Source organism: Hemitrygon akajei, chromosome 29 (genome assembly GCF_048418815.1).
Source record: "Hemitrygon akajei chromosome 29, sHemAka1.3, whole genome shotgun sequence".
Taxonomy (NCBI): domain Eukaryota; kingdom Metazoa; phylum Chordata; class Chondrichthyes; order Myliobatiformes; family Dasyatidae; genus Hemitrygon; species Hemitrygon akajei.
The window spans coordinates 1,862,912-1,885,330 of NC_133152.1; positions in this window are offsets into that span (position 1 = coordinate 1,862,912).

Sequence of the window (22,419 nt, forward strand, 5' to 3'; positions counted from 1 at the left end):
TTATTGAACACCAAAAAACTGAACAGAAAGCTTACTAAGAACCGTTTACATAATTACATCATCAAGTGAAACCCCAGCTCGATGTCAGTGGTTGTGAATTATGTGCACTTCCACCAAATACATTATCCATTATTCTACGAGTATGTTTTAAACATTGTGCTTCAACAGCACACCAAGCAAAAGATTATGAAGCTATCACACACTGCACTGAGTGCAACAGAGACCAGCAAATATCAGCACTCCATTCAGGGCCAGTACCTTGGGCTACTACCAATTCCAGCACAGCTGTAGCAGATTACAGAGGGGAGGCAGCAGAAGTAGCAGATGTAACTTCTTCTCCATGAACAGAAGTGTGGGGGAAAAGCTTCCAGGGCAAATCCTGCTCTAAAATATGTCTGGTCAACATCCTGAGTGAAAACTGAAGGTATATGTGATATTAATGATCAGAGCAAAAAAAATCAACATTCTTTGACATATTCAGTACTCGAAGTTCTGTTTCCCCATAAAGACATGCTCTGGAATGAAAGAAGAACCAGTGAATTTTTTGTGGTCAATAGGTGGGGAGGTTTACTTACCCTTACCAGCCCTCATTGAGTGTGACCATATTCACAACAGCGATGAAATCCCATGTCCTGAAGCTGCACACAGTCATTCACTTCTTAAGGCTATAGTTGACAACATCGCTCCTCTCGATTCCTGTACAGAGATTCTCCTGTTGCTTGGCAGACACACCATCCATGCACATGCATAAGGTATGTGGACAGTGCACAATGCCTTATGCCCAATGACTGGACCTGGGTTGGGCCATAGTGGACAAAGTCCTCCCTGATGGTGTTCATCGGCCCACTGTCTGCACTAATATCTTGGAGATGACCAAGTCATTTCAGACCCTGTGAGAATGGAATCTGTGTGAAAGAGAAGTCTGTGTGCAAACCAAGCACTCTGACATACTTTCCTCTGCTTGACCAGATTTAAGCAAGTTGGTCTTCTGACCCTTGGAACATGATTATTAACTGGCACCTTCCATCAAAGGTGAAATCCTCCTCTGAATCATAAATAAATAGTTAAGCAGAGACAAGTCAAACAGCTAGGTAGTTCCCCTTTCTTTCTGCTCTCCTTGACAATTCCTACCGAACAACAGAGGACAGGTCCTTAGTCGACTTATGTCCTCAGTCACACATTGAGAAGGAAACGAGAAATGAAAGTTCATTACATGAAGTTCATGGAGAGACTCTTCAGGAACAATCATGCTGAGTTAGTGCCTCCACCTGATCCCAACTAATAAAAAAGGGATTTGCCCAATTTTGGTGTTTACCAACCCGCACAAATGCGATTTGTCTATGATCCAAGTGCACAATTCAAAGGCAAATCACTAAACAATATGCTCTTGTAGGGTCCAAGTCTCAATCACAGTCTGCTCAGGGTCCTCATGGGCTTCAACTGAGTCCATTGCAGTGACAGCAGACATCAAACAAAAAGTTCCTCTGCTTCCTAGTGAGAGAGGATCATCAGGACTTCATCAGATTCTTGTGGTTTCATCCACCAACTGAACAATGAGATTCTCAGTACAGCATGAAAGTTCAAGTATTTGGTAATTATCCCTCACTAGCTGTAGTAATCATTGGCCTTAAGCGAACAGCTATCGAGGGATAGAAGGAATTTGGGACTGAAACACAGAGGCACATATAAATGTATTTCTATACTAATGGTCTTAAATAATAGTGGTCAGAGTGCTGAAAGCAGTGCAAGACATGTTGATACAGTCTAATCTCAAATAGCATAAGATCACATCCAACAGTGCTGAGGTAATGCAACATTTCCTGTCTGAAGATCTGGCCAAAGGTCTACAGAATCTCAGTCTTGGACAGGACCTCCCTCTTATGCAGCATCATCTGGGTATTGGATGGGACGACATTACTGACACCCTTACTTTCCAGGTCACTGATACCAAAATACCCTTTATGCATCATAGCATGCTCTTGACAATCAACAGCCTATCTGACCCTCTTGGAGTTGCTGCTTCAGTCAGTATCCAGAGATGTCTCATGTTAAGAGAATTGACCTCAGTCACTTGTGGATAGGATGACTCCTGCCTTTAAAAAATATTCTTCCCTTCAGGATCTTAAAAGTTTGAAGATTACAAAAACATACACAGCAATTCCATTATCTACAGCTCAAAGAAGGAGATCTGCATCTTCTGTGATACGTCATCTAACGCTATTGTTGCCATTGCATACCTGAAGGTCACAGATGATGCTAGATTTAGTGAAGTTGGATTCATCCTGGGCAAGGCAAAACTTGCTCCCAAACTAGGTCTCATGAAACCAAGACTTGAACTTGGTGCAGTTGAGATGGCAGAGACAATAATGGAAGAGCTGGACGTAGAACTATGTGATATCGAGTTTGCTACTGACCACAAAGTTGTGCTCATTTATATATTTAATTAAATAAGATTTTATGTTTATGTACAGAAAAAAGTCAATCAATTGAATTATGTTCTTACTGATCTCAACTTGACTGATCTTGCCACGAGAGGGCTCCAATCTAATCAGCTCACCCTCTCCTCATGGTTACCTGGCCCAGCATTCCTTGCTGATCCCCAAGAAGGACATAGTCAGCTGGAAACTTTTGACTTAGATGACCCTGAGGCAGATGTAAATATACAACTGGCAGTGTACACTTTGAGCATTCCTCACACTGCAAGTCCCTTACCAAATCAATTACTCAGCTTTCAAATATTGCTCATTTCTTTACAAGAGTAGTCAGAACAGCCTTTGTGGTGGTTGGCACACTGTAAACAACCTCTCAGTGCAGAGCAACTGAATCAGCCAAAGGTTAGAATCCTTCTTGCTGTTCAAAGGAAGGATTATGCAGAGAAAGTACAGTGCATCTCACAGCAGAAATCTCTCCCAAAACAGTTCGCTTGGTAAATCCTGTCCCTTTCTTGACTTTGAGGGGCCACTGCAAGTTGAAAAACGAAAAAGGCATGACTCACTTCAGAGTTTGTCATTCTGAATAAGCATCATGTACCCGCTCTGCACTTCAGACATTGCCACGCGGAATTACGCCATCAAGGCCTGTATTTTTGAAGTGAGAACAGTTGAAGATTGTGCAGTAAGATTGTTTTCAAAACCAGTCTCAGAGACTATCCTTCTTTTACCACAGGCTTAGTGAAGTGATCATTTGACTTTCAGTAGATAAGTTTGACATCCTGTGGATGCCAGGCTGGGAGCATTCTGGCCTCTAGAGGCATAGATCATTTTGTATGAACATCACTTCTTGTATGTAATCTGATTTTTTTTTAATATCATTTCTTACGTGGATTAATTTTGATTCGATTTGAAGCACACAGTGGAAAGACATTTATCTCCATCCTCTTTTTATTTGCCCTTGAAACAGCAATATGCATGAGTCCTAAGTTCTTGTTAAGATTGGTAAACATTTAGTAGATATATTTTGAAAGATGTATTGTGTTTATTATTTATCGTTACTAAGATATCAATGCACCATGAGTTTACTGTTGTTGAAATGGCACCATTATGGAGTTTTGCACACATGTATTACCTTGGTTAACACCAATTAAGAGAATAATCAACAGTATTAGTATATTAAGGTGCATGACAATTCTGTATTGAAATTACCATGTATTTTTCTTAATTTTCTGCAGTTTCACAAACAAAATCTCATTAAAATCCCTGAAGAAAATTTCTGCCCTGAGAGATTTTTGAGAAGTTGTCTAACTTGCTGCAAAACTGTGTAGAGATGCATTGCAAGGGCAGTAAAATTCACGTAGATGAATGATGTTGAAATTAGTACTCAGTTCCCATCTTCTATTTCATATGACTGTACCTTCTGTTGTTGGTACCAGACTTGTACCCACTGAAGGATGGAAGGAGGCTGTAAGGGTGGCATGGTGCCACAGTCAGTGGTTGGAGCAGCAGCAGCTCACAGTTCCCATGATCCAGGTTCAGTCCTGATCCCGAGCCCGACCCCAGGTGCTGCAGGTATGGAGACTGCACACTCTCCCTGTGACTGTGGGTTTCTCAAGGTATTCCTATCTTCCCATATTCTAACGGTGTGTGGGTAGGTAGATGAATTGACCAGTGTGTACACAAGAGGTGAAATTAGGAGGGAGAAGATGAGGCAACATCACTGACACAGCACAACCTGTCCCGATGAAATTAACACATTCTATGCATGTTTTGAGCAGAAGGGAATGGGTTTGTCATAGAAACAGAGAAAGATAGAAAAACTACAGCACAATACAGGCCCTTTGGCCCACAATGCTGTGCCGAACATGTACTTACTTTAGAAATAACCTTGAGTTGCACATAGCCCTCTGTTTTTCTAAGCTCCATGTACCTGTCCAGGAGTCTCATAAAAGACCCTGTTGTATCTGCCTCCACCACCATAGCCGGCAGCCCATTCCACACACTCACCAGTCTCAGTGTAAAAAACTTACCCCTGACATCTCCTCTGTACCTACTTCCAAACATCTTTAAACTGTGCCCTCTTGTGTTGGCCACTTCAGCCCTGGGAAAAAGCCTCTAACTATCCACATGATCAATGCCTCTGATCATCTTATACACCTCTATCAGGTCACCTCTTATCATCTGACGCTCGAAGGAGAAAAGGCCGAGTTCACTCAACCTATTCTCATAAGGCATGTTCCCCAATCCAGGCAACAACTTGTAAATCTCCTCTGCACCCTTTCTATAGCTTCCACATCCTTCCTGTAGTGAGATGATTAGAACTAAGCACAGTACTCCAAGTGGGGTCTGACCAGGCTCCTATATAGCTGTAACATTACCTCTTGTCTCTTAAATTCAATTCCACAGTTAATGAAGGCCGATACAAATGCCTTCTTAACCACAGAGTCAACCTGCGCAGCTGCTTTGAGCATCCTATGGACTCGGACCCCAAGATCCCTCTGATCCTCCACACTGCCAAGAGTCTTACCAGTAATACTATATTCTGCCATCATAGTTGACCTACCAAAATGAACCACTTTACACTTACCTGGGTTGAACTCCATCTGCCACCTCTCAGCCCAGTTTTGTATTCTATGTATCTCCTACTGTAACCTCTGATAGCCCTCCACTCTATCCACAATACCCCCAACTTTTGTGTCATCAGCAAATTTACTAACCCATCCCTCCACATCCTCATCCAGGTAATTTATTAAAATCACGAAAAGAACGGGTCCCAGAACAGATCCCTGAGGCACACCACTGGTCACAGACCTCCATGCAGAATATGATCACTCTTTGCCTTCTGTGAGCAAGCCAATTCTGGATCCACAAAGCAATGTCCCCTTGGATCCCATGCCTCCTTACTTTTCCAATAAGCCTTGCATGGGGTACCTTATCAAATGCCTTGCTGAAATCCATATACACTACATCTATTGCTCTACCTTCATCAATGTGTTTAAAAAATTCAAAAAATCCTCAAAAAATTCAATCAGGCTCGTAAGGCATGACCTGCCTTTGACAAAGTCATGCTGACTATTCCTAATCATATTATGCCTCTCCAAATGTTCATAAATCCTGCCTCTCAGGATCTTCTCCATCAACTTATCAACCACTGAAGTAAGACACTGGTCTATAATTTCCTGGGCTATCTCTACTCCCTTTCTTGAATAAGGGAACAACATCTGCAACCCTCCAATCCTCCAGAACCTCTCCCGTCCCCAATGGGGATGCAAAGATCATTGCCAGAAGCTCAGCAATCTCTTCCCTCACCTCCCACAGTAGCCTGGGGTACATCTCATCTGGTCCCAGAGACTTATCCAACTTGATGCTTTCCAAAAACTCCAGCACATCCTCTTTCTTAATGTCTATATGCTCAAGCTTTTCAATCTGCTGTAAGTCATCACTACAATCACCAAGATCCTTCTCTGTAGTGAATACTGAAGCAAAGTATCATTAAGTATCTCTGCTATCTCCTCCAGTTCCATACACACTTTCCCATTGTCACATGTGATTGGTCCTATTCCTTCACGTCTTATCCTCTGGCTCGTCACATGCTTGTAGAAAGCCTTGGGGTTTTTCCTTAATGCTGCTCGCCAAGGCCTTCTCATGGCCCCTTCTGGCTCTCCTAATTTCATTCTTAAGCTCCTTCCTACTAGCCCTATAATCTCCCAGATCTCAGTCATCACCTAGTTTTTTGAACCTTTTGTAAGCTTTTCTTTTCTTCTTGACTAGATTTCCAACTGCTTTTGTACACCACGGTCCCTGTACCCTGCCATCCTTTCCCTGTCTCATTGGAACATACCGATGCAGAATGCCACACAGATATCCTCTGAACATTTGATACATTTCTTCCGTATATTTCCCTGATAACAGTTGTTCCCAATTTATGCTTCCAAGTTCCTGCCTGATAGCTCATATTTCCCCTTACTCCAATTAAACATTTTCCTAACTTGTCTGTTCCTATCCCTCTCCAATGCTATGGTAAAGGAGATAGAATTGTGATCTCTATCTCTAAAATACTCTCCCACTGAGAGACCTGACACCTGACCAGGTTCATTTCCTAATACCAGATCAAGTACAGCCTCTCCTCTTGTAGGCTTATCTACATATTGTGTCAGGAAACCTTCTTGAACACACCTGACAAACTCCATCCCATCCACCCACTCGCTCTCAGAGGATGCCAATCAATATTTGAGAAATTAAATTCTACCAGAACAACCCTGTTATTATTACACCTTTCCAGAATCTGTCTCCCTAACTGCTCCTCAATGTCCCTGTTACTATTGGGCAGCCTATAAAAAACACCCAGTAGAGTTATTGACCCCTTCCTGTTCCGAACTTCCACCCACAGAGACTCCGTAGACAATCCCTCCATGACTTCCTCCTTTTCTGCAGCCGTGACACTATCTCTAATCAGCAGTGCCCTACCCCTACCTCTTTTACCTCGCTCCCTGTCCTTTCTGAAACATCTAAAGCCTGGCACTCTAAGTAGCCATTCCTGCCCTGAGCCATCCAAGTCTCTGTAATGGCCACAACATCATAGCTCCAAGTACTGATCCACACGCTAAGCTCATCTGCTTTGTTCATGATACTCAAACCATCGGTCAGAGCGCATACCTTCTCTAACACCTGCCTATCCTCCCTCTTGCACTGTCTCCAAGCTTTCTCTATTTGTGAGCCAACAGTCCCTTCCTCCATCTCTTCAGTTTGGTTCCAACCCCCCCAGCAATTCTAGTTTACACTCTCCCCAATAGCCTTAGCAAATCTCCCTGCTAGGATATTGGTCCCCCTGGGATTCAAGTGCATCCCATCCTTTTTGTACAGGTCACACCTGCCCCAAAAGAGGTCCCAATGATCCAGAAATCTGAATCCGGTCCCAATGATCCAGAAATCTGAATTCCTGCCCCCGCTCCAATCCTTCAGCCACGTATTTATCTGCCACCTCATTCTATTCCTGTACTCACTGTCGTGTGGAATTTACTACCTTTGAGGCCCTGCTTCTCAACTTCCTTCCTAACTCCCTGTAGTCTGTTTTCAGGACTGCCTCTCTTTTCCTGCCAATGTCGTTGTTACCAATATGTACCACGACCTCTGGCTGTTCACCTTCCCACTTCAGGATATCGTGGATGTGATTAGAAACATCCCAGACCCTGGCACCTGGGATGCAAAAAACCGTCATGTTTCTTTCCTGCATCCACAGAATCGCCTGTTTGACCTCCTAACTATAGAGTCCCCTATCACTACTGCCTTCTTCATTTCTCTACCCTTCTTAAGAAGACACCGTTATCATTCTGGTACCCTAGCAAAACAATATAATGTGTCATAATTACTACAGCCCAGTGGCTCTGACATCTATCATCATGATAAACACAGGAGATTCTGCTGATGCTTGAAACTTACACAACATACACACAATGTTGGAGGAATTCAGCAAGTCAGGCAGAATTTATGGAGTCAATGTTCTGGGCTGAGAGCCTTCATCAGGACTGGAAAGGAAGATGATCTATCATCATGAATTTTTTTGAGAGGCTAGACATGGCACACTTTCTAGACCAAGTTGACTCAGCAATTTGCCTACCACTGAGATATGTCTATGGCAGATACCATCTCCCTGACCTACACTCATCTCTGGAGTATCTGGACAGTAAAGGCACCAACATCAGACTGTTATTTACTGAATCAGGTTTAATATTGCTGGCATACAGAATATTGTGAAATTTGCTGCAGTACAGGGTGTCAAAGGTTACACAGAGAAAGCAGGAGAGTGAGGTGGAGAGGGATAATAAATCGTCCATGGTGGAATGGCAAAGCAGACTCAATTGGTTGAATAGCCTAATTCTGCTCCCATGTCTCAAGGTCTTATTTTCTTTTATACATGTAACCCTTAGGTTCGGCTAGCAGCGTAATCTAGGGGAAGACAGCCTCCGGCCTGGCCAAACTTAAGAAATCTTGTTTGGTGGATGCTGCATGATGTTTTCCCCTGTTACAAATCAGTACCACAAAATAACAAACAGTACACCATATGCAATTAAACAATTGAGTTTTATTTGACTATAAGATTAATAAAGAAACCAAATAGAAAAGGGGCCCATTTTAATGAAACAGTGTAATGTGCATGTTGGAGCTCACGGTTTTCCCATCTGTTAGTTCTCCATTGATTTCCCCAGGTGTCGTCAACTCTCAGGCTCATCCCAAGTCCATTCAGTCCTGCAGTCTACGACTTCCCTGTTCCAGCATCTTCTCTCTCCATCTTCTACCAAACAAAAGATCACAAAACCTTCTCTCAGGCACACAAGAAAGAAAAACATTTCCCCTCATTGGCCAACGCACATTCCAAAGCCCCTGTTATCTCTAGTCATAACCCAAACACTGCGCTACAGAGAAACCATTATATCAGCAGGGCAGATTTACAAGGATGTTGCCTGCATTGAGGAGCATGCCTTATGAAAACAGGTTGAGTGAACTCAGCCTTTTCTCCTTGGAGCAATGGAAGATGAGAGGTGACCACATAGAGGTGTATAAGATGATGAGAGGCATTGATCATGTGGATAATCAGACACTTTTTCCCAGGGCTGAAATGGTTGCCACAAAAGGACAAAGGTTTAAGGTGCTGGGGAGCAGGTACAGAGGAGATGTCAGGGATAAGTTTTTTTACTCAGAGTGGTGAGTGCGTGGAATGGGCTGTCGGCAATGGTGGTGGAGGCAGATACAATAGGGTCTTTTAAGAGACTTTTGGATAGGTACATGGAGCTTAGAAAAATAGAGGGCCATGGGTAAGCCTAGTAATTTCTAAGGTAGTGACATGTTCGGCACAACTTTGTGGGCCAAAGGGCCTCTATTGTGCTGTAGGTTTTCTATGTTTCGATGAAACCTTTCCCAGATCATTACATACAAGAACTATAAATTACAACTGTGCTCTTGGTGGATCTGCCTGTGTTAGCAACTTGCTGCAGCTGATTTCAATCCTGGGCAGTGTCCCTGCCACCCCCATACCACACAGCGATGCAACCAGTTAGAATGCTCTCTGTGGTCTAATTTCGGTGAGCGCAGGATTGGCCAAGTACAGGCAGAGGTTCTTAATAAGTTTCTAGTGAGTTATGTTCTCTTTCTTTGTCTATGTGTACATACTAGTGTGCTGAAAATGTGTCCTTTATGTGAGATGTGGGAACTCTGGGAGACATCTAGTTTCCCTGCTAACTACATCTGCACAGTTCTTCGAGCTGTGGCACGATAAAGACCATGGTAAGGAAATGGAGCTGCAGCTCAGAGACCATTGGCTCATACAGGAGAATGAAGAGGTGAATGTCAAGAGTGTACTACTTCCCTGTAGGGAAGTAGTAACCCCTAAACTGCAGGAGGCAGACATCTGTATGACATCAGGACAGGGAGTAGACAGCTAGTGCAGAGTACCTCTGTAGCCATTCCCTTCAATAATAAGTACACAAATTTGGATATTTATTTGGGGTGGGGGAGGGGAAACAACTTACCAGGGAGAAACTGCAGCATTCAGGTCTCTGGTCCGGAGTCTGGCTCTATGGCTCAGAAGGGAATTGGGGTAGAAGATGAGTTCAGTAACAATAGAGGATTCCATAATTAGAGGAGCAGACAGGAGATTCTGTGGATGTGAATAAGAAACCCAGATGGTATTTTGCCTCCCAAGTGCCAGAGTCAGGGATGTCTCGAGTTGGGTACATAGGGAGGTACTAAGGGAGGGAGAGTGAGTAGCCGGAAGCCCTGGTACATATTGGTACTAATAACATAGGTAGGAAAAGGGGGAAAGTCTTAAAGAGAGAATATAGGGAAAAGCAGGAGCTCCAGGGGAGTAATCTCTGGAGTGGTGCCTGTGCCACACTCCAGTGACGGTAACAATAGGATGGTTTGGCAGATGAATATGTGGCTGAGGAGTTGGTGCAGGGGGCAGGGTTTCAGATTTTAGGATCATTGAGTTCTCATCTAGGGAATGTAGTCTTACAAAAAGGACAGGTTACACGTGAACCATAGGGGCAGATCAATATTCTCATAGGCAGGTTTGCTAGAGCTGTTGAGGAAGGTATAACTAACCTGACAGGAGGATGGGAACCAGAATGATAGGGCTATGTGTGAGGCAGTTAGTTTCCAACTAGATGTTCTGTTTAGTGAGACTGTAAGGAATGACAGGCAGACGACAAGGCAAAACTGCAGTCAGTGGGATGAGTTGAAGTGTAATATGGGGGCAAAATCAAAAAGGGTGATGAATACAGGACTGAAGGTGATTTAGTGTATTTGCTTGCATGAAGTATATGGAATAAGGTAGATGCTCATCCACAGACTTGGCCGCAAAGCCATCAAATTCTGTCACCAGATCATTGACATATAATGTGAAAAGAAGCACTCCCAAAACTGACCCCTGTGGAACACCACTATCCACCAGCAACCTACAACAAATGCTGCCATTTATTCCTACTTCTTTCCTCCTGCCTGTCAGCCAATTTTCTGTTCACGTTAGTATCTTTCCTGCAAGACCGTAGGGTTTTATCTTGCTTAGTAGCCTCATGTGCGGCACTAGTCAAATGCTTTCTGAAAATCCAAGTAAACAGTGTCCACTGACTTTCCTTTGTCTATCCTATCTTTTATTTCCTCAAAGTATTTCAAGGAAACCATGCTGACTTTGTCCTATTTTATCACGTGCCTCCAAGTACCTTGAAAATTTATCCTACTAATGGACTCTAATATCTTGCCAACCACTGAAATCAGGCGATAATTTGAGAGGCTTTAGGGTTAGGGTTATAATCCAGAGGATTATAATTTCCTGTTTTAGATTCCCTTCATTCTCAAAATAGTTGCAATTTTCCAGTCCTCTGGACTATTAGATGACTGAAATGCTGTACAATCTCTTCAGTAACCTCTTTCAGAATGCTGGAGATTGGTAATGCTGGAGATATTTACCTTCAGACCGTTCAACTTCCCATACACTTCGTATTAGCAACTACGCTTAATTCTACCCTTTAACAGTCTCCAATTTCTGCCCTACTGCTTGTGTCTTCCATCTGAGGACATGCAAAATATTTATTGAGTTTATCCGCCATTTCTTTAGACCCCATTACTAACTCTCCAGAATTATTTTCCAACGGTAAGATATCCACTCTTTTCTCTCTTTTACTCTATTAACAGTATCTGAAAAAACTCTCAGTATCCTCTTCTAAACTATGGGCTATCTTACATCATAGCTCATCTTTTCTCTTTTTATTGCTATTTGATTGCCTTCTGCTAGTTTTTGAAAGATTCCCAATCCTCTGGCTTCCCACTAATTTTTGTGAAATTGTATGCCCTCTCTTTTGCTTGAATGCAGTTTTTGAGTTCCCTTGTCAAAGTAACACAAGGATTCCACATTTTCTGATCCTATGTCACTTCTAACCATTTGATTCCTTTTTTTTAAACCAACTAAGCCACACTCACCTCTCTGAGGTACATCCAAAGTGAGGGGTGACCCCCATCACCCAGGATGTGTCCTCTTCTCATTGCCGCCTGAAAACATGCACTGAATGAATCAGGAACAGCTTCTTCCCCTCTGCCATCAGATTTCTGAATGGACATTGAACCCACAAAAATAACAAATTTCATGACATACCGTATGTCGGTGATATTAAACCTGATTCTTATTCTGTCCACCTGCCTGTCATTTCAATATAATGTGTAACTTTGGATATTAAGCTCTCAGCCATGACTCAATGATGCTCACAACGTCATAACTGTGAACATAATTTCGAACTGTGCTACAAGATCATCTTCATTATTCTATATACTGTATGCATTCAAAAATAACACCTTCAATCCTGTATGCAACACCCACTTCACTTTTGTCTTCATGGTGTTAGAAGTTAAATTATTATCTTGTTCTAAATTATTTTTCTTTATTCTGGAGACCACCATAACTCTCCTTCCCTTTTCCAAGCTGTTGAGCTCATGCCATTGCTATTTAAATCATAAAAGCAGATGCCTCCTCTGCGGTGGTTGCATGGAAAGGTACAGTGAGAAAGTGTGCACTCACTGAGAAGGGAACAGGAATGGAAAGCGGTGGATGAAGTACGTGAGACAAGTAGACCAACAGAAAGGAAATACAGGACCTTCAGCCCATCATGTCCAAGCTTATTTTCATGTCCACCTACACTTTTCCCACTTGCCTAAGTAAATGTACAATGTCCTGTGTATGTTACTAAAAAGGGCTTCTTTGGTTTGTTACGAGTAGGAATGTTTCTTTGTCTGTTAAATGTTTCTCTCGCCGTTGTTTCGCTTTAGAATGGCTGATACGGTAATTGTATTCATTTGTTAATCAATGGGGAATGTTATTGTGTTTTGTGAGGCTGGGAACTTGGGGGGAGGGGTTGCGCGGGCTTGGGGGTGAAGGGAGTCGGGAGGGAGACGCCGAGGAAGGAGGACGTGCGCTCGGAAGACCACCGGGGAGTCCGAGGTGGAAGACGTGGAAGTCAGGGGGAAAGTGACGAGGGGTCGAATGGTTCGCTGGTTGAGCTCCAACGAGTGCACTAAACTGACTGAACTTTGTAAGTTGGCGCCTTTTGTTTTTATATATATATAGTATTGCCTAATACTCTTTTAATTTTAGTAAACTCTGTAAAGTGTATTTCATACCGGTATTTGTTGTGGGTTTGATACTGTTGGCGGGCGCGAGGCATAAACGCGATTCTCACAGCACCTGCGTGTACGGGAGGCGGGGTTGGTGAGTGGCTGGATCTCCTTTTCCCCTAGACATATACCAGCCTGTTGGGTAAGTGTTACAGAAGAACCATCTAATTGGGATATACCGGCCTGATGACTACAAGGTGCATCCAGCTGCAGCTCCTGACAAACCGTGTTAGGGAACTGGAGCTGGAGCTGGATGAACTTCGGATCATTCAGGAGGCAGAGGCAGAAGTAGACAGGAGTTTCAGGGCGATAGTCACCCCTAGGAGTCAGGAGACAGGTAGTTGGGTGACTGTCAGGAGAGGGAAGGGGAATAGACAGGAAGAGCAGAACACCCCTGTGGCCGTTCCCATCAACAATAAGTATACCATTTTGGATACTGTTGGTGGGGACGACCTACCAGGGACAAGTTGCAGTGGTTGCATCTCTGGCACCAAGACTGGACCCTCAGCTCAGAAGGGAAGGAGGGGAAAGAGGAGAGCAGTAGTGATAGGGGATTCAATAGTTAGGGGGACAGATAGGAGGTTCTGTGGAAGAGATCGAGAATCCCAGATGGTCTGTTGCCTCCCTGGTGCCAGGGTCCGCGATATCTCAGATCAAGTTCTCAGTATTCTCAAGAGGGACGGTGAGCAGCCGGATGTCGTGATCCATGTAGGGGCCAATGATGTGGGTAGGAAGAGTGAGGAGGTCCTGAAAGGTGAGTTTAAGGAGCTAAGTGCCAAGTTAAAGGACAGGACCTCCAGGATAGCAATCTCAGGATTTCTACCAGTGCCAAGTGCAGGCAGGTTTAGAAATAGTAAGATAGTGCAGATCAACACGTGGCTGAAGACATGGTGCAGGATGGAGGGCTTCAGATTTATAGATAATTGGGCAGTTTTCCAGGGAAGGTGAGACCTGTTCCGGCGGGATGGTTTACATCTGAACTGGAGGGGACAAATATTCTTGCAAGAAGGTTTGCTAGAGAGGCTCCAGTGGATTTAAACTAGATGCAAGGGGGGAGGGGAACCAGAATGTAGGAACAGATATATGGGAGAAGGAAGAAAAAGAAGACAGTAAAGTTCTTTGTACTGTTAGAGAAAAACAGAGAGGAAGAGGTGGAGAATTTCTTAAATGCATTTATTTTAATGCTTGGAGCATTGTAAGAAAGGTGGATGAGCTTAGAGCATGGATTGATACCTGGAAATATGATGTTGTAGCTATTAGTGAAACATAGTTGTAGGAGGGGTGTGATTACCAACTAAATATTCCTGGATTTCATTGCTTCAGGTGTGATAGAATCAGAGGGACAAGAGGGGGAGATGTTGCATTGCTTGTCAGAGAAAATATTACAGCGCTGCTCTGGCAGGATAGATTAGAGGGCTCATCTAGGGAGACTATTTGGGTGGAATTGAGGAATGGGAAAGGTGTAGTAACACTTATAGGGGTGTATTATAGACCACCTAATGGGGAGCGAGAATTGGAGAAGCAAATTTGCAAGGAGATAGCAGATATTTGTCGTAAGCACAGGGTTGTGATTGTGGGAGATTTTAATTTTCCACCCATAGATTGGGAAGCCCATACTGTAAAAGGGATGGATGGGTTGGAGTTTGTAAAATCGGTGCAGGATAGTTTTTTGCAGCAATACATAGAGGTACCAACTAGGGAAGGGGCAGTGTTGGATCCTCTGTTAGGGAATGAAATAGGTCAAGTGACGGAGGTATGTGTTAGGGAGCACAGTGATCACAACGTCATTAGTTTCAATATAATTATGGAGAAGGATAGGAATGGGCCCAGGGTTGAGATTTTTGATTGGACAAAGGCTAACTTTGAGGAGATGCGAAAGGATTTAGGAGTGGATTGGGACAATTTGTTTTATGGGAAGGATGTAATAGAGAAATGGAGGTCATTTAAAGGTGAAATTTTGAGGGTACAGAATCTTTATGTTCCTGTTAGGTTGAAAGGAAAGGTTAAAAGTTTGAGAGAGCCATGGTTTTCAAAGGATATTGGAAACTTGGTTAGGAAAAAGAGAGATATCTACAATAAATATAGGCAGCATGGAGTAAATGAGGTGCTCAAGGAATATAAAGAATGTAAGAAGAATCTTAAGAAAATTAGAAAAGCTAAAAGATATGAGGTTGCTTTGGCAAGTAAGGTGAAAATAAATGCAAAGGGTTTCAATAGTTATATTAATAGCAAAAGGATAGTGAGAGATAAAATTGGTCCCTTAGAGAATCAGAGTGGACAGCTATGTGTGGAGCCAAAAGAGATGGGGGAGATTTTGAACAATTTATTTTCTTTGGTATTCACTAAGGAGAAGGATATTGAATTGTGTAAGGTAAGGGAAACAAGTAGGGAAGTTATGGAAACTATGATGATTAAAGAGGAGGAAGTACTGGAGCTTTTAAGGAATATAAAAGTGGATAAATCTCCAGATCCTGACAGGATGTTCCCTAGGACCTTGAGGGAAGTTAGTGTAGAAATAGCAGGGGCTCTGACAGAAATATTCAAATATCATTAGAAACAGGGATGGTGCTGGAGGATTGGCATATTGCTCATGTGGTTCCATTGTTTAAAAAGGGTTCTAAGAGTAAACCTAGCAATTATAGGCCTGTCAGTTTGTTGTCAGTGGTGGGTAAATTAATGGAAAATATTCTTAGAGATGGTATATATAATTATCTGGAAAGTTATTATAGGAAAGTTGACGAGGGTAAAGCCGTGGATGTTGTCTTTATGGAATTCAGTAAGGCCTTTGATAAGGTTCCGCACGGAAGGTTAGTTAGGAAGTTTCAATTGTTAGGTATTAATCTTGAAGTAGTAAAATGGATTCAACAGTGGTTGGATGGGAGATGCCAGAGAGTAGTGGTGGATAACTGTTTGTCAGGTTGGAGGCCGATGACTAGTGGTGTGCCTCAGGGATCTGTACTGGGTCCAATGTTGTTTGTCATATACATTAATGATCTGCATGATGGGGTGGTAAATTGGATCAGTAAGTATGCAGATGATATTAAGGTAGGTGGCGTTGTGGCTAATGAAGTAGGTTTTCAAAGCTTGCAGAGAGATTTAGGCCAGTTAGAAGAGTGGGCTGAATGATGGCAGATGGAGTTTAATGCTGATAAGTGTGAGGTGCTACATTTTGGTAGGAATAATCCAAATAGGACATACATGGTAAATGGTAGGGCATTGAAGAATACAGTATAGCAGAGTGATCTAGGAATAATGGTGCATAGTTCCCTGAAGGTGGAATCTCATGTGAACAGGGTGGTGAAGAAAGCTTTTGGTATGCTGGCCTTTATAAATCAGAGTATTAAGTATAGCAGTTGGGATGTAATGTTAAAATTGTACAAGGCATTGGTAAGGCCGAATTTGGAGTATTGTTTACAGTTCTGGTCACCGAAATATAGGAAAGATGTCAACAAAATTGAGAGAGTACAGAGAAGATTTACTAGAATGTTACCTGGGTTTCAGCACCTAAGTTACAGGGAAAGGTTGAACAAGTTCTGTCTTTATTCTTTGGAGTGTAGAAGGTTGAGGGGGGGTTTGATAGAGCCATTTAAGATTATGAGAGGGATAGATAGAGTTGACGTGGATAGGCTTTTTCCATTGGGAGTAGGGGAGGTTCAAACAAGAGGACATGAGTTGAGAGTTAGGGGGCAGAAGTTTAAGAGTAACACGAGGGGGAATTTCTTTACTCAGAGAGTGGTAGCTGTGTGGAACGAACTTCCAGTAGAAGTGGCAGAGGCAGGTTCGGTATTGTCATTTAAAGTAAAATTGGATAGGTATATGTACAGGAAATGAAAAGAAGGGTTACGGGCTGAGTGCGGGTCAGTGGAACTAGGTGAGAGTAAGCGTTCGGCACGAACTAGAAGGGCCGAGAGATGGCCTGTTTCCGTGCTGTAATTGTTATATGGTTATATGGTTCTATCTGTGGTTAAATGGTATTGGGCATCAGCTGTCTAAAATTTACCTTAGATTAATTACAAAGTTCAGATGGAACAAAATTCCAATGTTCACTTCATTGGCATATTCAGAATTTGCAACTTGTTTCACTTTGAACCTAATTAATAATTTGGTGTCTGCGAAGATAGCTAAATAATTGAATGTCTCCTTCAACTTCTAATTTGGAATGCTTGCTTCTTGCGTCCTCTCACCCAACATTACTCAGAGTAAGTGAAATCTTTCCCATTTGGTATGATCTGTGACCTTAAACTTCTTGTCAAGGTTTGTAACGGGTTTACCAAGACTTTACAGTGGCACAGATTACAGTATTGATGCCTGGCTTGCTTTCAACTGTAAAGGCAGTCAGAATCTCTGACTGTTTGAAGCTGCTAAAATGGAATTTAGTACAATCAGCATTTAATTCACAAAGGGTTTCAGAACTTCCAGCAGCTGAGGCATTTACAAAGACTGATCAAATAGTCGTCAAATCCTCTTAGTGCACTGAACTAAATATATTATCCCGGCACCATCTGCTGGCTGAGATCTTTCACCAAAAGAGAATATACAGCAGCATCCAGTGCATCCCGGAATGAAATGTTTGTTCATTAAATAAAAGGCATTGATAAAATGTATTACCTTTATTTATTTTGGACAAACCAGTAAATAAATTATATTTCTCCGAAGATAATAAAATGACATTAATGCTAGGACACCCTGACCAAGAAGGGCCTCAAGATTCATGCATTAAAACAGGACATCCTTTTTTGAAGAAATGGGTTGTGAAGTTTTTCTCCAGTTACATGCAGAATAAATATCAGAGGCAGCAGAGTGATGACTGTGACTCTGGGGCCTTTTGTCCCTCCACTGAGGTGTTCTGATAATGACTGGAAGCAGCATGCTGGACTAGGCCTCTCTGTGTTTGCTAGCCTGCCATTCAAACAAGGGAAATGTCTACTTCTTCTCCTTCATATCAATCTGTGAGCACAAGCAAGCAAGAGACCAACTCTCAAGCTTCAAAAACTTCTAGTGATTCTGGCAGTGCTAATATTGCTCAGCCAGAATTACTCAGACCCAAGGCCTGAAAACTCTCTCAAGAGTCACACATAGACAACCGATTGTGCCATTTCTTACATATGTTCTTGTATGGGATGCTTGTGCACACTGCACACTTCCTTGGCCTTGTCTCTTGTCTGGATATGTCATGGAGGTTTGTTTTACAATCCATTATTGGGGGAGGTCCCTCGTGCAGGTCTCTTTATGCAGGAGACCCCTTTATTTTTGGCACTTGGGGAGTACTGTATAACAGACTTGTGTGTTTATAGATTCCCCAGCTGCCTGTCACTTCTACACTCAGGAGGAGAGAGTATATCATGTATGTATGGAGTGTGAGAGGTTGCAGCCGCTATAGGAGTATCTGAAAGGGCTGCTGCTTAACTTCTGGCTGCACTTTAGCCCAATGCTTGTGACTTTCAGTCACCCAGTGCCGAGGATGTGGTTGTACCCACAAAGACTCCCCACCCCCCACCAGTGAGAGGTGGTCAGTTCACTGCTGGGCCTGCCCAAAGTAGCCAATCAGCCATCCACGGGTCTAGGCAGTGGGCAATCCAGGGATCTACCCAAGCCAACTGAATGCCCCTCTTCTGGGGTTACATCCATACCCAGGTGTCCCTGGAGAAGGAGCATGCATCATCCATGGGTACAATGGAAAATTTGCAGGACCTCTGGGGCTTGAGTACATTCTGAGTGGAGATGGCCATAATATAAACTAAAACTATGTGGAATACTGTTGTATTGGAATAATATGATGTAAGTAATCACTGAATAAAACTCTTTTGGATAAGGAAAACAAAGGGAATTAAAACAGATTCTCTTACCTGTGCTCAAGATCATTTCATCTGCTGCCATATTCCCAGGAACAGTTGGAGTTCCACCTTGTGCCCAGTTACAGATTCTTAAACACTGCAGCCACAGTCTGTAGAAATATTTGAGAGTGCATGCTGTTCAGTAACTGATTCTGCTTCACTCCATCAGGAATCTTTCTGTGCAGTAGCACTGTGCTTGTAATGGGATATGACTGACCAAGAGAATGAATTGGTCAGTGCTAACAATGCTACATTTTAAAGTAATTAATCATAATTAAGATAAATAAATTGACCAATTTAATTCCCTGACTTCCTTGTTATAAAAAGAAAGAAACAGACAGGATGAAATAAATGAAGAGGGGCAATTGGAGCAAAGCTCTGAGCATGCTGTTGGGAGTTTCTTGGAGCTGGAGTGATAAAGAAGATGAATGCAGTGAACAGGAGGTGGTATTGGGTGATAGGAGTTGTATGGAGGAAGGCAAATGCCAGATGTCTGGGAAATGGAAAAATAAGCAGCTGGTTAAAGGTTGTAGTGCCTTATTGTCCAGTGATGAAAGCAGCAGACAGGATTTAAATAAAAGAAGGAAGGAAGAGTTTTTGTTGAGTTCTGAATGTGGACTTGTTTCTGTTATCAATCCAGTTAGACTAACTAAGGATTTGAAAACAAAATTAAGAGAGTGTTTAGGCACAAGAACTTTGAGATGGGGTACTCAGTATTCTGCACAGATAGCGAGCAATCTGAGAAAGCTTTGAGGTTAAAAGCTGTGGGAGAAAGGAAAGTAACAGCAAGAAATTATATTGAATGACAGTAGATTTGGGGAGTTATTTCTGAAGTGCCTCTAGATCTAGACTTCTCAAAATTGTTTACGCCATGGACCCCTACCATTAACTGAGGGATCCTTATAATCCAGGATTGGAAACCCCTGCTCTAGATGTATCTGTGGACCAAGTTAAAAATAATTTAGTCGGGGGAAATGTTGTGACCGCTAAACATTTAAAAGGGTTTTGTGATGGAGTTAGAACAGATAGCTTAATGGTATTAATTAAATTTGATGGACAAAAGTTGCTGGAGAGGGTTAATTTAGTCAAATGGTTTGAATCTATGTGCTGCCCATCTCAGATATTTTCAATGCCAGAAGTTCGGTCATGTAGCAGCTGCATGTAAGGGTGAAAAGCAGTGTGGTTGATAAGACCACAAATAGAGGAGCTGTATTTGGCCATGTGGCCTATCGAGTCTGTTACAACATTTCATTATGGCAGATCCATTTCCCTTTCAGTCCCAGTCTCCTTCCTTCATGCCCTGACTAATTAAGAACCTATCAATCTCTGCCTTAAATATACCCAATAACTTGTCCTCTACAGCCACCTGTGGTAGCAAATTGCACAGATTCACCACTCTCTGGCTAAAGGATTCATTCATCATCTCCATTCTAAATGGGCATCCCTCTACTGAGACTGTGCCCTTTGGTCCTAGACTCCCCTGCCAAACTCCCTCTCCACATCCACTCTATCAAGGCCTTTCAACATTCAATAGGTTTCAATGAGATTCCCCCCCAACCCTTATTCTTCTGAATTCCAGTGATTACAGACCTAATAGCCATCAATTAGTTCTCATCTGGTAACCATTTCATTCCCAGAATCATTCTTGTGAACCTCCTCTCCAAGGTCAGCACATCATTTCTTAGAGAAGTGGCCCAATACTCCAAGTGAGGCCTTACCAGTGCCTCATAAAACCTCAACATTACATCCTTGCTTTTATACTCCAGTCCATAAGACATAGGAGCAGAATTCAGCCATTCAGACCATCAAGTCTGCTTTGCCATTCCATCATAGCTGAACTCGGATCTCACTCAACCCCATACACCTGCCTTCTCCCCATATCCTTTGATGCCCTAACTGATTAGGAAACTATTAACTTCTGCTGAAATATACTCATTGTCTTGGCTTCCACTGCATTCTGTGGCAGAGCATTCCACAGATTCACTGTTCTCTGGTGAAAATAATTCCTCCTTACCTCTGTTCTAAAAGTCACCCCTCAATTTTGAGACAGTGCCTTGTAGTTTTGAATACCCCCACCATAGGAAATATCCTCTCCATATTCACCCTCTCTAGTGCTTTCAACACACTCAAAATGTTGGAGGAACTCAGCAGGCCAGGCTGAACCAATGGAAAAAAGTAGTCAATGCTTCAGCCGAGACCCTTCGGCAGGACTGGAGAAAAACAGATGAGGAGTAGACTTAAAAGGTGGGGGAGAGGAGCAAGAAACACAAGGTGATCAGTGAAACTGGGAGGGGGACAGATGAAGTAAAGAGCTGGGAAGTTGATTCAGGGAAGAGATATGGGGTTGGAGAAGTGGGAGTCTGATAGGAGAGGACAGAAGGTCATGGAAGAAAGGAAAGGAGGGAGGAGCACCAGAGGGAGGCAATGGGCAGGCAAGGAGATAAGTTGAGAGAGGAAAAAGTGGATGAGAAATGTTGAAGGTGGGATTACCGGAAGTTCGAGAAATTGATGTTCATGCCATCAGTTTGAAGGCTACCCAGACAGAATATAAGGTGTTGCTCCTCCGAGGTGATTGTAGCCTCGTCACGGCAGTAGAGAAGGCCATGGTTTGATATATTGGAATAGGAAGTGGAATTAATGTGCAGGCACTGAGAGATCCCTCTTCTTTTGATGGAGAGAGCATAGGTGCTCAGTGAGGCAGTCTCCCAACCTACGTTGGGTCTCACTGGAAGCCACAACGGGAGCACTGGATACAGTATATGACCCCAACAGACTCACAGGTGAAGTGTTGCCTCATCTGGAGATCCTGTTAAGGGCCCTGAATGGTAGTTGGGGGGAGGTGCAGGGGCAGGTGTAGCACTTGTTCCGCTTGCAAAGATAACTGCCAGGAGGGAGATCAGTGGGAGAGGATGAATGGACAAAGGAGTGGTGTAGGCACCATGATTCCTCCCCCCACTTTATACTTTCTGCAGGGATTGATCCCTACACAACTCCTACATTGCATTTGCCTTCTTTACCACAGACTCAACCTATAAATTAGCCTTCTGGAGGTCTAACATGAGGATTCCTAATTCCCTCTGCACTTCTGATGCTTGAACCTTCTCCACATTTAGATAACAGTCTGCACTATTGTTCCTTTTACCAAAGTGTATTATCACACATTTCCCAACACTGTATTCCATCTGCTACTTCTTTGCCCATTCTTCCAATTAGTCTAGGCCGCAATCGCATTGCTTCCTCAGCACTATCTACCCCTCCATCTACCTTTGTATCATCTGCAAACTTTGCCACAAGGCCATCAATTCCATTATCTAAATCATTGACAACCAATGTGAAAAATACCAGCCCTAATACTGACCCCTGAGGAACACCACGAGTCACTGGTAGCCAACCAAAAAAGTCCCCTTTATTCCCACTTGCTGCCTCCTGCCTGTCAGTCATTCCTATATCTGTGCCAGGAGCTTCTCTGTAATGCCATAGGAATTTATCTTGTC